Source organism: Triturus cristatus, chromosome 2_2, assembly GCF_964204655.1.
Source record: "Triturus cristatus chromosome 2_2, aTriCri1.1, whole genome shotgun sequence".
NCBI classification, from domain to species: domain Eukaryota; kingdom Metazoa; phylum Chordata; class Amphibia; order Caudata; family Salamandridae; genus Triturus; species Triturus cristatus.
Window position 1 is genome coordinate 49,771,343 of NC_140582.1, and position 14,806 is coordinate 49,786,148.

The 14,806-nt window shown below is 45.6% G+C and overlaps 1 long non-coding RNA gene across 1 annotated transcript in view; it reads right to left on the reverse strand.

The window, feature by feature from the left end:
* LOC146861813 (uncharacterized) overlaps positions 1–13,118 on the reverse strand; it is a 50,158-nt gene extending 37,040 nt beyond the window's left edge. Inside the window, exon 1 of the long non-coding RNA XR_014978053.1 lies at positions 13,070–13,118. This is a non-coding gene — a long non-coding RNA (uncharacterized LOC146861813). The remainder of the gene's footprint in view (positions 1–13,069) is intronic.
* Between the last annotated feature and the right edge of the window lie 1,688 nt (positions 13,119–14,806).

The following is a 14,806-nucleotide window of genomic DNA, read 5'->3' on the forward strand; positions in this document are numbered from 1 at the left end:
ACACCACATTAGTAATGTCTAGCCAGCCAGGAACCAGCAAGTCCCTGACAGAAGCCCCCGGGCTTCTTCCCTATGGGTATGAGGATCTGACTTTTGCACAGCTTAGGTCCTTATGTTCCATTAGGAAGCTGAAGACAGGCAAAAGCCCAGCCACCCAGCATCTTTTAGAGATACTCAAGCTAGATGATCTCTCAGCCTCTAGTGGGCTGATGGGGTAGCCAGAGTTGGTGGGGCAGTAGTTGAAGGTGGGCCTACGGGTGGAAACTCTCCTGACCCTACCTCTACTGCTGACCAGACTGATGACAATGATCAGGATCTGGTGAACACAGCCCACCTGGATGAGGATGAGGAGGATGACAACAGTGCTCCCCTCTTTGTTCCTCCAGGGAGAGTTGAATCCAGGGTTAGAAGGAATAGATCTCCCTCAGGGGAGTCTGTTCACTCTACCTCATCTGTAGGGACCTCTGTTTCTTCTCACAGAGGGAGGTAAACCTCCCAGGAGAGGAGAGAGAGACTGCTGAAGTATGAGAAAGATAAATTCAACCTCAGAAAACAGCAGATGGCCTTAGATAGGGAAGCGCTGGAGCTCTACAGAGCTAGTAAAACGGAGGGACTAGAGTCCCTTGTTGGCAGCAATTTCCCTAGAGATAGGGAGAGGTCCTATGACCATAGAAACCTGAATAAGATTGTCCCTTCCTACCAGAGTGGGGATGACATCCACAAATGGATAACTGCCTTAGGGGCATATTATCAAAACAGGCGATAAAATTATTGCCGCTTTCGGCGATAATGGGCTTGATAATATGCTCTATGGAATTCCAATTGCAGCTCAGGTTAGATGTCGTTCACATCTAACATGGGCTTCAATTGGAATTCCATTGAGCATATTATCAAGCCCATTATTGCCGTTTTAGCAGCAGTTTTCTGCCGCTAAAGCGGCGATAATTTTATCGCCTGTCTTGATAATATGCCCCTTAGAGAGGGCCTGTAAAGTACAAAGGGTCCCTCAAAGTCAGTGGGCAGCAATCTTATGGCTCTCCTTTGCAGACAAAGGTAGAGATAAGCTCCTCACTGTAAGAGAAGAGGATGCTGATGATTACCAGGTCTTGAAAAGTGCATTAATAGATGGGTTTGGCCTAACCACTGAGCAATACAGGTTAACGTTCAGAGATACCCAAAAAGCACAAAATCAAGACTGGGTGGACTTTGTTGACTGTTCTGCTAAGGCTCTGGAAGGTTGGGTATTGGGCAGTAAAATGTGTGACTTCACAGGATTGTATAATCTGAGAATGAGGGAGCAGACTCTTAATAACTGTCAACATCAGCTGTTGCACCAGTACCTGGTAGACTCTGATCTGACCTCTCCCCAAGAATTGGGAAAGAAGGCAGACAAATGGGTCAGCACCAGGGTGAGGCAGAAGGTACAGAACCAAGTTGGTGACCCAAAGAAGCAAGATTCTAAGAACTCTGATAAGGGTGGGAAGAAGGGTAAAGACCAGAAGTCTTCCCAAGGGCCCCAAACATCTTCTTCAGGTGGGGATTCACATTCTAACAAAGGGAAAGACCAAAAGAAACCTTGGTGCAAAGTCTGTAAGCAAAAGTCACACTGGACCAGTAATTGCACCAAGTCCAAAGAGAATACTCCAGCCCCCACCAATGCCCCTAAGGCACCTGGTCCCCCTAGTGCAGTTATAATTGGTGGGGGAAATACACAAGCTAAGTGTTTAGTAGGGTTGACCCTGGGACCTGAGATGGGCTCTGGCCTAGTCAGAGAGACCACTCAGGCTGTTCTTGTCTGTGATGGGGGCATGGATATGACCCCCTCTGTGAGTCCCAGTAACTTGGGCAAGTACAGGCAACAGCCTTTGATCAATAGAGTACAAGCTTGGGCATTCAGGGACACAGGAGCAAATGTCACTATGATGACAAAAGATTTTGTGAACCCTGGGCAGATCATACTTGGTGAAATGTACCAAGTGACCAATGCTAGAAACGTCAGAACAGACCATTCTCTGGCAGTTTTTAACTTCTCCTGGGGATAGGTAACTGGCCTTAAGAAGGTTGTGGTAAGTGCAGACCTACCAGTACAGTGCTTGCTTGGCAATGATCTAGAAACTTCAGCTTGGGCTGAAATGGAGCTCAGGACACAGGCAGAAATGTTAGGGATCCCTGCTCATGTATTTGCTGTGACTAGGTCACAGGCCAAAATGTCTAAAACTGGACAGGCCCTGGATTCTGGAATAATGGACCAGGTGCCTCCCATGAGGAGGAGCAGTAGGGTTAAGGCAGGGCCTTCCCACCTGACTCAGAATGCAGATCAGTCTCCTCAGTGAGATGATCATGAGCCTGAAGAAGGAACTGTCCCAAAGGAGCTTGAACCTGGCCAGGTTGAGTTCTTGGGGACAGGGGGCCCTTCCAGGTCTGATCTGAGACAGGAGTAGAACACCTGCCCCTCTCTTCAACCCCTCAAAAAGCAAGCTGCTGATGAGGCTGCTGGGAATGTTAGTGGCACCCATAAAGTTTATTGGGATGATGGACTCCTTTACTCAGAGAGTAGAGACCCCAAGCCAGGTGTATCCAGGAGGTTGGTCATACCTCTGAAGTTTAGGGGTTTCCTACTGACACTAGCCCATTATATTCCCCTAGCAGGACACCTGGGCCAGAAAAATACTTGCAACAGAATTGTCCCTCACTTTCACTGGCCCCACATGTCTGAAGACACAAAGGAGTTTTGACGCTCCTGTGTAACCTGCCAAGCCAGTGACAAAGCAGGTGGCACTACAAAGGCCCCCCTGATACCACTACCTGTGGTGGGGGTTCCCTTTGAGAGGGTAGGGATTGACATTGTTGGTCCCATGGATCCTCAAACAGCATCTGGGCACAGGTTTATACTGGTGGTAGTGGATCATGCCACTAGGTACACAGAAGCAATTCCCCTAAGGACCACTGCAGCACCTGTGGTGGCAAGAGCTCTCCTGAGTGTATTCTCAAGAGTAGGCTTTCCTAAGGAGGTAGTATCTGACAGAGGTGCAAACTGTATGTCAAGTTACTTACCTTCTATGTGGTAGGAGTGTGGAGTGAATAATGAACTCACCATACCCTATCACCCACAATGCAATGGTTTAGTTGAAAGGTTCACAAAACCTTAAAGGGCATGATTAAAGGGCTCCCTGAGAAGCTTAAGCGAAAATGGGACCTACTCTTGCCTTGCCTTTTATTTTCATACAGCGAGGTGCCTCAAAAGGGGGTTGGCTACAGCCCCTTTGAATGTTTGTTTGGTCACCCTGTCAGGGGTCCATTGTGTTTGGTGAAGGAAAGATGGGAGTTACCTCTCAAGCCCCCAAAGCAAGACATATTGGACTATGTACTTGGTCTCCGCTCCAGGATGGCTGAGTACATGAAAAAGGCAAACAAAAACCTTGAGGGTAGCCAGGAACTGTAAAAAGCCTGGCATGACCAAAAGGATGTACTGACTGTTTATGAGCCAGGACAGAAAGTGTGTGTGTTGGAGCCTTTGGCCCCAGCAGCTCTCTAGGACAACTGGAGTGGACCGGACACTATTGTTGAACAGAAGGGAGAGGTTACTTATTTGGTAGACCTAGGAACTCCCAGAAGTCCCCACAGGGTTCTCCATGTCAACAGGCTGAAGCCATATGTGGACAGGGCTGACATGGGCTTGCTCATGGCTACTGGTGAGGGACAGGAGGAAGAGAGTGACCCACTCCCTGACCTCCTCTCCCAGAACCCTGATGATGGGTCAGTTGATGGTGTAGCCTTGGCAGGCAGCCTCACTGCCCAGCAGCAAACTGATTGCAGACAGGTGCTAATACACATGTTCTCACTGACTCCAAGTCAGACTACCTGGTGCACTCATGAAGTGGATACTGGGGACAGCCTGCCTATTACAAATAAGATTTATAGGCAACCTGACCATGTCAGGGACTGTATCAGGACAGTAGTCCAGAAAATGTTGGATTTGGGAGTTATTGAACTCTCAGATAGCCCTTGGGCTAGTCCAGCTGTCCTTGTGCCAAAACCTCACACCAGTGGTGGAAAAAGAGAGATGAGGTTTTGTGTGGACTACAGGGGTCTCAATGCAGTCACTAGGACTGATGTCCATCCAATACCAAGGGCAGATGAGCTCATAGATACTTTGGCCTCAGCCAAGTACATTAGCACATTTGACTTGACAGCTGACTACTGGCAAATCAGATTAGCTGATGATGCAAAGCCAAAAACAGCATTTTCAACCCCTAGTGGGCACTATCAATTTGTGGTAATTTGTCTGAAAAATGCACCTGCCACTTTCCAAAGGTTGGTGAATACAGTTCACACACGTCTGGAAGCCTTTAGTGCACCATATCTAGATGATATTGCAGACTTTAGCTCCATGTGGGAGGATCACCTGGTCCACCTAAGGAATGTTTTGGAGGCCCTGCAAAAGGCAGGCCTCACTATCAAGGCTACTAAGTGCCAGATAGGGCAGAGTCATGTTGTGTATCTGGACCACCTTGTAGGTGGAGGCCAGGTTCAACCACTGCAGAGTAAAATCCAGACCATAATGGACTGGGTTGCTCCAACCACCCAGACTCAGGCGAGAGCCTTCTTAGGCCTGACTGGGTACTATAGGAGATTTGTCAAGGGGTATGGATCAATAGTGACACCCCGGAATGAATTAACTTCTAAGAAAATGCCCAACAAGGTTCAGTGGACAGCTAGCTGTCAAAAGGCATTTGATGACCTGAAGCAGGCCATGTGCACTGCTCCCATTCTACAGAGTCCTGATTACTCCAAGAAGTTCATTGTCCAAACAGATTCATCTGAATTGTGGGTAGGGGCTGTACTGTCACAATTGAATGATGAAGGTCAGGATCAGCCAGTAGCTTTCATAAGCAGAGGGCTGACCCCTAGAGAGAAACGCTGGTCAGCCAGTCAGTCAGTCAAAATTACTTTATTCGGTTCATAGCAAAAACCATAAAAGTACGACGAACATAAAACAGTACAACCATTTAAAAACATTTGACATAAAATTACAATAATTATTTACTCAGACAATAAAAATGATATACACTATAACCATGTGATCTTTTTCCTCAATCTCATTGATATTACTAAAAAAGTGGCAATATTAAATATCTCCCAAGGAGAACCCAACATCTGAAGATGCATGAGAGCTGGTTTCGCCTGTCTGAAACCTTTGTTTTTTAAAAGAGGAATAATGTATTTTTTACGGATTAAAGACAGGTGGTCACAGATAAAGATAAAGTGCATAGTGTCTTTTATGGAGAATCTGTCGCACGAACAGATCCCCAAATCCTTCTCCTTAGTCCAACCAGGGGAGTCAGTCAATAAGAGATGGAATTTGTTCAATCTGAACTTAATTAATAAAAAACGATGGTCCATCTTATTGACAATACCCAGGTAAGGCTCTAAACTGTTAGATGTAGTGATCAGCTGGTGTGCCTTTACAGTGGGTTTAAATAATTCTCTTTCCTCCCTTATTATCATAGCCCTCTGTTTATAGGTGTCTTTAGCCCATTTTAAATCCCCCCTTACTATAGTGCTTGGATTCTCAAATAACTCAGGTCGGCCCAGATACCTTGCTAGAAATTTAATATGGTTCAACCACGGTATAGTTTTGCCATACTCAGGATTTAGCCAAATTGAGATCCATTTCAAAAGTGGGGCAATGGCTATACGATCAGTTAAGTAGTCAATCCCACACTCTTGATGAACAATATAGCCTGATGTTGAACATGGGAGGGATAATAGTGATTTTAAAAATCTATTTTCTACAACTTGTAGGTCAGAAATATTTTTAAAACCCCACAGGTCTGCCCCATATAATGCAATGGAGGTGCATTTTGCTACGTAAACCTTCAACATAGCTTGCATGGGCTTCACCCCCAATTTGCGTCCAAACTCTAAGACGGCAAGTGTGGCCCTAGCAAAAGCGTTGCGTTTGGCAGCCAATTGTGGGGCCAAGGTAGACTTGTCGTCAAAAATGACACCTAAATAAGGGAATCTTGAGACCCGTGAAAGAACATGACCTTCACAAGACATGGTTTTAACTCTCTTTGGGATAGAACCCACAAACATCACATGGGATTTGGAGAAGTTCACTCCAAGATCAAGTGCAATCATAAATTTAGCAAAAGAATCTAAAAGATTTTGGAGCCCTACAGCCGTACTTGCTAAGAGAGCGGCATCGTCAGCATACAATTATGCTGGGATGGCGAATTTGCCTGCCCTAGGAATATCCTTGCATGACTTAGTTAGTGTAGAACCCAAATCGTTAATATATAAAGTAAAAAGCAGGGGGGCTAAAATGCATCCTTGCCTAACGCCGTTAGTGATTCCAATTTTATCCGTGGAATTGCCCTGCCGGTCATATCTGACCGTGGCGGTGAGGTCTCTATGCAGATCCGCTGGAAAATAAACAATGTTGGCATCTATTCCACAGTTAAGTAATAACCCCCACAATTTTGAACGATTCACTCGGTCAAACGCCGAGGACAAGTCCATAAAGGCCAAATACAGAGCCCCTTTTTTTGCAATGGTGTACTTGCCTATTAGAAGTTGGAGGTTCAGGCTCTGGTCTATGGTCCCGCGGCCCTTTCGAAACCCATATTGTAGACACGAGAGAGTAGCTGTGTCTTCTAACCAATCAGTTAGTCTGCCCAGGACCACACGCCCCAGAACCTTCACAGCTGAATGAATGAGGGAGATAGGTCGATAGCAACTAGGATCCCCCCTGTTACCTTTTTTAAAAATGGGTATGATTACTGATTTGGACCAGGTGTCAGGAATCCCAGCGACACATACACGGTTAAAAACATTGGTTAGTACTATGGACCATGTCTCAGGATCAGATTTAAAGAGGTCCGCTGGTACGCCATCGGGGCCAGGGGCCTTATTACTTGTCATCTTACCGATGGCCTCGACCACCTCTTGCTTAGAGACTAATAAAGTATATGGGTTCGCAGTGGTGGGAGAAATACTCAATTCACCACTAGATCCCATTTCATAGACTGTTTTAAAATGAGAGTGCCACGATTGTTTCCCGATGCCGCAGTCTAGTTGATCATTTCCTATATCGGAAAAAAAGGGTTTATTGACCACAGACCAAAACTTTGCACTGTTTCTTATTACGTCCACGCAGGAAAGTTCTACCCATGCTTCCTCCCTAATCACCTTTTTCCTGGCATCCAGAGTTTTCTTGTATTCTTTTCTCAACTCCGCGACCAAAATCCTATTCACTGGCTTAAGTTTCAAGGCGGCCATTAGCTTTCTGTTAGCGGTTGAACAGCTTTTGTCAAACCAACCTAGCTCTGCCTTATCTATGTGTTTCCCAGGACGACTCAAGTCGGCAGAGATCTGACTACAGATAACTGAGTAAGCCAAAAGGACCTCATCATCCCCTGCTTCGAGGTCCAGGCAAGTTTTTAGCTCAGAGCCTACCTTACTATTCAAGTTGTTATAAAAGTCGCCAGGGATTACTTTGCACCATCTGATTCTACGCGCCTGATCTGATGGGCAAATGTCGGATTTATCCACTCTTGTTGGGGGTTTAGCCGGTTTTTCAAAAATGTTACAGAGAATTAGGGTCACGGGGTTATGATCACTTAAATGGGACCAGGTCGTCTCGTATTTTTTAATATTAGCCCCCAAGACAGAACTAACAAAGATGTAATCAATAACCGAGTCTTTCCCAGTTCCTTTAAAAGTGGGAATAATTTCTCCCTCCATAGACGGGAGGAACAGACCGTGGTCTGCCAAGATGGATTCAAGGAGAAGTCCCGCCGCTGAATGTTCAAAATGTGCAGCACTTGATTCAATCGGTCCCAGAGGATCCGAGGAGAGACAAAGATGTGGACAGCCATGGATGTTAAAATCACCCATCACTATAGTAAGGCAATTCTTACTGTTAAGTTTATTGGTCTCCATGTGGTCAGCTAAAAAACTACTTAATGCGGCCAGGTGATCGGTCGTGGCAACTCTATCATAAGAGTTATAAAAATTCATAACCAAAAAGTCAGGTCCTTCATTCATCTGGATAAAAATAGCCATAAAGTTTGACGAGCCGGTTTCTAATTGAGAGAATGAGCCAGGTATAGATGCTGATATTAACATAGCCAGCCCACCCTTCGCCCTCCCCGAACTAGATGGAGTGGCGGATACAAAAAAACTCTCGTACCCATCCATGTGCAGCGTGTCCTCAGTGTCCCATGTCTCTTGTAAGCCAATAATGTAACCTGATCTGATTAGATCTCTCCAGGTGGGATCATCTACTTTGCTTCTGAGACCAGCTATATTCCAAGAAATCAATTTTGAAGAAAAACCCATTGACTCCTGATTTGGACCTAGTGAGTTGGAACCGCAATTTGGGGGTTTCACAATTGGAAGGACAGGGACTTGTATATCAGGAAAGGTGACTTGATCGCTGGTCTTTAGTCACTCAATGTCATCCAGATTGGAGAAGACCTCAAATCTATTGGAGACAGGGACAGCAAAGTTATTAGTGAAACTAAATCTAGTACCGAGTCCAATTGGTTGAGAGGAAAATGATGAGCCAAAGTGAGATGGAGGATAAAAGAAACCCAAGGGGAGAATATTCACATAATCTTTATGGATTCTCACAGACCCTGCCTGTCTTAAAATGTCATTTACTAGCCCTGGGGATCTAAAACTTATAACTATACAGTCACCCTCTAGATGTTTAACAGTCTTTCCAACCCATGGTACCCTTCTAATCATCATAAAGTGCTTATTAAGATGATGGCCCAGAACCGTTTTGTTAGACAGATGATGAAGGGCCTTATTTTTCAGAGAAGACCAATGTTCCTTTTTATTTTGCTCCAATTTAGGCACATTGGCTAGAATAATAGTGTAGGGGCATGCCTCAGCTGGTAAATGTAAGGAAAAATCCCCTCCTTGCTGAGGAACAGGAAAATGTGAGCCCCCCTCCTTAGTCTGCGTTCGCCCTGCCGTTCCTAAGGTCTTGCCCAAATTATCTAAAACTGGTTGAAAAGTAGTAGATCCTGGGCAGATGGGCACTACAGAAGGTGCTGGTTGTTGTGAGGAAGTGATCATGGAACTCAACAAGTTATCTACCGAAGCCGTGAGTGTACTTAATGTATCCCCTACAACGATTTTTGATCCTGTTTGGGGTTCTTTGCTTCTAAGGTGAGATTCCATAATACAAATACGGTCCTCTATTCTTTTCAAGGTGACTATTAGGGGCTGAATAAGTGAGGTAAGATGTGCTTCCATAGTTGTGATAATACTAGACATAAATGTCTCCCTACTCTGGTCCACCTCTACATTTGAACTAGTACATCTATTTTCGCCAGAATCTGCCCTATCCAAGTGAAGAGAGCTAGAAATCACTTTCTCCTGCCTAGAAAGAGAAGTAGTAATCCTTGGTTGCTTAGCCTGCTTTCGATTCCCCGCAGGGTTATTTATGGCTTTCCTTTTACCAGTAACAGAGCTCCCCCATTACACTTAGTGCCATTTTTCGACCTGGACTGTCTAGTATGGATAGCCACCGGTGAGGGGGCAATGCTATCTGTACTTAAAAGAGTAATAATAGTGGGAATGGGAATAGAGTCTTCCGCCATCAACTCATTAGGGATAACTCAGGGATACAAAACTGCCGGTATAACATTCGAGGAGGGAATATCAACTGTAGGTTGCGGGATACTTAGGTGGCCAATAGGCTCAAGAGTTAGTCGCCGTTCAACCAAAGCAATTGAGAGGGAGGCCTTTGCTGTGGTTTGGGCTCTGAAGAAGTTGAGGCCATACTTGTTTGGTACTCACTTCCTAGTTCAGACAGACCATAAGCCCCTCTTATGGCTAAAACAAATGAAGGGTGAAAGCCCCAAACTGCTTAGGTGGTCCTTTTCCCAACAGGGGATGAACTTTACAGTGGAACATAGACCTGGGAGTAACCATGCCAATGCAGATGGACTCTCTAGGTATTTTCACTTAGAACATGAAGACTCAACTGGTCAAGTTTAGTTTAATGTCCCTGCATTTGGGGGGGGGGGGGGGTTGTGTAGGAGAGTAGGGTCTGCTTCACATGAGTACCCCCACCTTTTGCTGGTGTTTCACTGTTTTTCGACCTTAGTCTGGCTGTGGCCCTGCTAATCAGGACCACAGCCTAGCTGCTTCCTCTCTAAAATGGTTTCCATATACATTAGGTACATTTCTAATTGGATTCTGGAGTGCCTTCTAAGCCCCTAGTATATGGTTTACTATGTACCTAGGGCATAGGTACCTCAGAGGCCTACCAGGGACTGAAGCATGTATTATGACTTGCACCCCTTACAGTTGTATAGGCTACCCTACCTATATTCATTATATATACAGACACATATAAACCTATAAGTCACTCCTATGGCAGGCCTTGACAATCCTGATGGCAGAGTGCTTGGTTTTGTGTGAGAGGGTGGCCCAGCATGAGCTGAGACCCTCTGCAGCTTTCAGAAATACTTCCTTATGGCTGTTCTGTGATATAGCCATACCATGTACTCTTAAGTGCATTATAACCTTGCGGTAAATGCTAACTTTGGAATGGCTGCATCAAAACATGTTGTGTATGGTGTCAAATATCTTGGAATACTAACCCCCACCAGTTCTGGAGGCGGGGGTAGCATTCCACCCTTCTAGAGGGAGAGACATGTTCACACTGGTCCACCCGGTTAAAAGTTGCCAAAGCCCTGGTATCACAAAATGGATGCCACTGCCACAGACACAGACACGGGTCTGGCCTTCTGCTGCTGAGGGAAACTCCGGAAGGGGAGGCCTGGAAAATAGGTTTCCTGTCACAGGGAGGTGTAACCACCTCCCCAGACAGGCAGATGTGTATTGGGGCAGGGTGGGTGCATTCAGAGAATGCTTTTGAGACACTGTCTGGGGCACACAAGGTGACCCTGTACATAGCCCAGTTCAAACCGGTTGCAGGGGCACTCCGCCCCTGCTCTGGAGTGAAACTGGACAAAGGGGAAGGGGTGTAATCATCCCCTCCCCAGGCCCACCCAAAGGTGGGGCCTTAGAGTTAGTCCATCCCCTAAACTTGGTATAAGTATAGGAACCCAGTCCCTAGGACTTCAGATAACCCTGGACGAAACTCTGCAACACAAATCCTGGACCTTCGACGTTCTATCCTGACTAGAAGACTGAAGAAATCTCCCTTGAGGTCAAGGAGTGACTCCCCTGCTTGGCAGGCACCAAAGAAGCAACTGACTGCTCTGCTTTTCTGAAGCTCCCGCCGGACGCTGAAGTCTCTGCATCCCCCGATGTAGATTTTCAGACTTCCCGAGGCTACCCTGAGTCCCGTGGCTATCGTGGGTGACGAGGAACTGTGACCCCTGGACACCATGAACTTTTGCAGCAACACTATCTTCTGGGACGTCCTCAAAGTTGTGCTTTGGGCTCCCAGTAGCCCCAGCCTTGAGCACCACCTGCACTGAAGATTTCTGGCCTCCACTCCACGAGTGACCCGTGAGCCAGTTTCAAGTGCGACCGCTTAAGGCTCCTTTGCGATTGCTAGTCCGTTGGCTAGTGGGTCCCCACGAAGGCAACTCCTCTTCTTCATGGGCTTTCCTGATTGCTCCAGATGTGCCCTGACTTACCCTTGCTGGGTGAGTCCCTCAGACCTTGCTGGTCTGAACCGCATTCCTTTCTCTATTTCTAAGAGACTTGCCGTTGCCAAGGCTTGTTGGGTCCAATCTGGTCGCTGCCACTGCAGCACTCGACAGACTTCATGAGCCAGCTCGAATCCAGCTCCTAGTCATCATCGGCACCTCCTGGACCTCGTGGCTGAAGAGTCAAGACACCCATCAACTCACCTGAAGCCCCCGACATCTGTGGGCATTGGTCCATCATGCCCCTGGTGTCAGGAATCACAGGAGGTTTCCTCCTCCTATTTCCTCCGTAGCTACTATTCTCTCTTCACAAACTCAAAGAGTAGCTAATCCTTTTAGTTGGAGCGCTAGTTGGCACCGTAGAAACTCCAACATGGCTGCCAACATCCTGACATTGCAACAGCATAACGCTGTTTAGCAGTCTAGTCTTTCCGCAAATGACAGTTGGTGAGGTGTGCTCCAACATTCTACTGTGCACTTCACTGAAGATTCTTCTGGAGCAGCACCTGTTGTTGATGCGTCGCAAAAGTTAGTCAGGGTAGTAGCGGAATATGCGGGGTTAGCTTCGTCGGTTACTACCAATATTCAAGATTAAAGGTTAGTGTCAACTTCAAAGTATTATTTCTGTTCCCATCCAAGTTTTCAGGCAATAAGCTGTTGAAACATAATTCTGATTGAAGCCTTGCTTGCGCTAACGATTGAAATAAATCTGTGAAGAAGATTAATTCAACTTTAACCAATTAAATATATTTAGTATTGTATTTCCTGAGAGAATGACAAGGAAGAGAATGTTGACAAGTTCAGTTAACTCTTAATGTCCTGTAAAACTGCACTAGGGAAAAACGCGAGTATTGTTTCTCTGAGCTGCGTTATTCTAGATCGAATTTCTCATTCTGGATTTGAAGTTTACTCGCGGGCACTGTTCCTTTTGTGCCTCGCGGTACCTAAAGGCTGCAGGAATTAAACTTGTGCGCACGTTTCAGTTCGTGCGCACTACCGGCAAGGTTACAGAAATTTCTCTTCAATATTTAAACGCGCCTCTCTTTTGAGCTGTGTAATTCAAAAAGTGAACAAATGCGAACACTGAGAGATTTCTGTTCGCGCTTCATTACATTTTTTCCCTGAGAAGGAACATATTAAATTGCACACGTCTTGGCAGCCGCCATAAGAGCTGTGATAAATAGTCATACCAAACTGATTATAAGCACCTTCTCTAAGTGGCTGGGAAGCATAAATCAGCAAATCTTCCATTTAGAAAAAATCTTAGACAGGTGCAATAGTCCTCATGTCTCTATTTAATTGAAGTTCTCATACTTCAGGCAACAAATTATAAACATCTCAATCACTTGTCCAGTATGTACATAGGTAGGAAGGGAACATCGAACTACATTACATACTTACAGAACAGAAAGATAACTTACCTTTTTTTTTCCTTTATCAAGACAGAGAGCCTTAGAATAGAACGGCCTGCAAGGAAAAGAACAAGTAATTAGAGAGAAGGCTTCTCTGGGTAAACACACACAACGCTCAAGAGAAGTAAGAAGAGTGGCAAGCCCAAAACTACTTACTGGTGAGATTAGTTATTAAATGTATATGTATCTATATTAAGGAAAGCAGTCTGTCAAGGTAACCGATATATCTGACTATTTAATGTTTCTAGCCTAACAACGTGAAGAAGAAGATTAAGCAGGACCAGCAGTGTTTTGGAGCTGTCTCTTCTCTGTCCAATCCCCTTTCCCCCCTCAGAACTTACCTGCGATGGATTAAAACAAACCTAGCAGGGGGGGTCCTGAGAAGGGCATTGGGAGTTAGCGTCATTCTGCTCCTGTGTGATTCGTTAAGTTCCCCTGACACCTGGTCATTGGAAAGTGACCCAGACTCTGTCCCCTCTGCTTTCAGGTTCCTTCCATCTTCGATCCAGGCTTGGATCCATCCGGACACTTCTCCTTTTCACAGCAGCAGCACTTCTTGAGCAGCTTCCATGGTAATCCACGACGTGACCCGACACCAAAAGGCACCTATACACCTGGCTTCCCTGGGAGAGGTAACACAAGTACTCCAGTGCTCAAGTGGGTGCTAGCCCTAGAACTGTCTAAGTCCAAAAGGGTTGGTCCTGAGTCCATTCTAAGTGTCCTAAATCTTTAAATTTCCAACCGCGACATTGACCATAGAAGATAACTGGAACCCGCGGCTGTGTTCTCACACTGCACATGGCCCCTGTGGGTCCCCTGTGTCACTACTTTGGGTGGTTCCTTGGGGTCCCAGCAATTCTACAGGCTCTAGGCCTTGTGTCTAGTTCAGTCATGGTTCTTATACTACTTTTTAGGTATATGGTTTGGTACGCCCCTAGGGCCCAAACGTGTATTTGTGCTATTACTGTTGATTACTGACTTGTAACTTAAGTACTTCGAACTCTAGCCTCATAAAGAGACTAGGGGGGTATGTTTAATCTTAAATTCATATATTTTAAATATATACCTGGTGTGGTTGTCCTTTCATTTGATCATTCAAGAGATTATAGACTGGTAAAACAAGCTGCTTTACATTCCTTCAAGACTTAGCCTGAAGGCTGCTCTCCATAGCTACCACTAGGATAGCTTTCAATAAAGGTTGTCTTTAACCTATACCAATAAGGGGAGGTTTGGACTGATACAGGGTACCCACTAGAACTAGTGGACAGCATATATCAGGCCAACTTCTCACACCCCATACCTCAAAGATCAGCTTAGGTGAATCATATCACAGGATCAGCACTGCTCTCTGTGTCTGGAAAGGATTTCTCCAAGTGTGTCAGCATCATGCATGCAATGCAATATTATAGGCACCCGAGTTTCAGATATTTACAGCTGTGTGCTTGTTGTGTCTAGAGCGTGGGCGATCAACCTAAATTCAACAGCATACATTGTTATTTGACCTTGACGGTTTCTGCACACAGTGTTCAGACTAAGGTCGCGATGCACATCTAGGGATGTGACAAACAAACCGTTCTCATGAGAAGAAAAGGCAAGCAAGCAGTTTTACTTATAATAACAGCTACCTGTAGTGTCGTGTGTAAAAGCAGCAAAATGGCAAGATGGCTTTAACTTCTAAAATGCGTATGCTAACATAGCAATGTGTGCAGGCAAAACCCTGTCTCCACTACAACTTCAGCCCTTGGT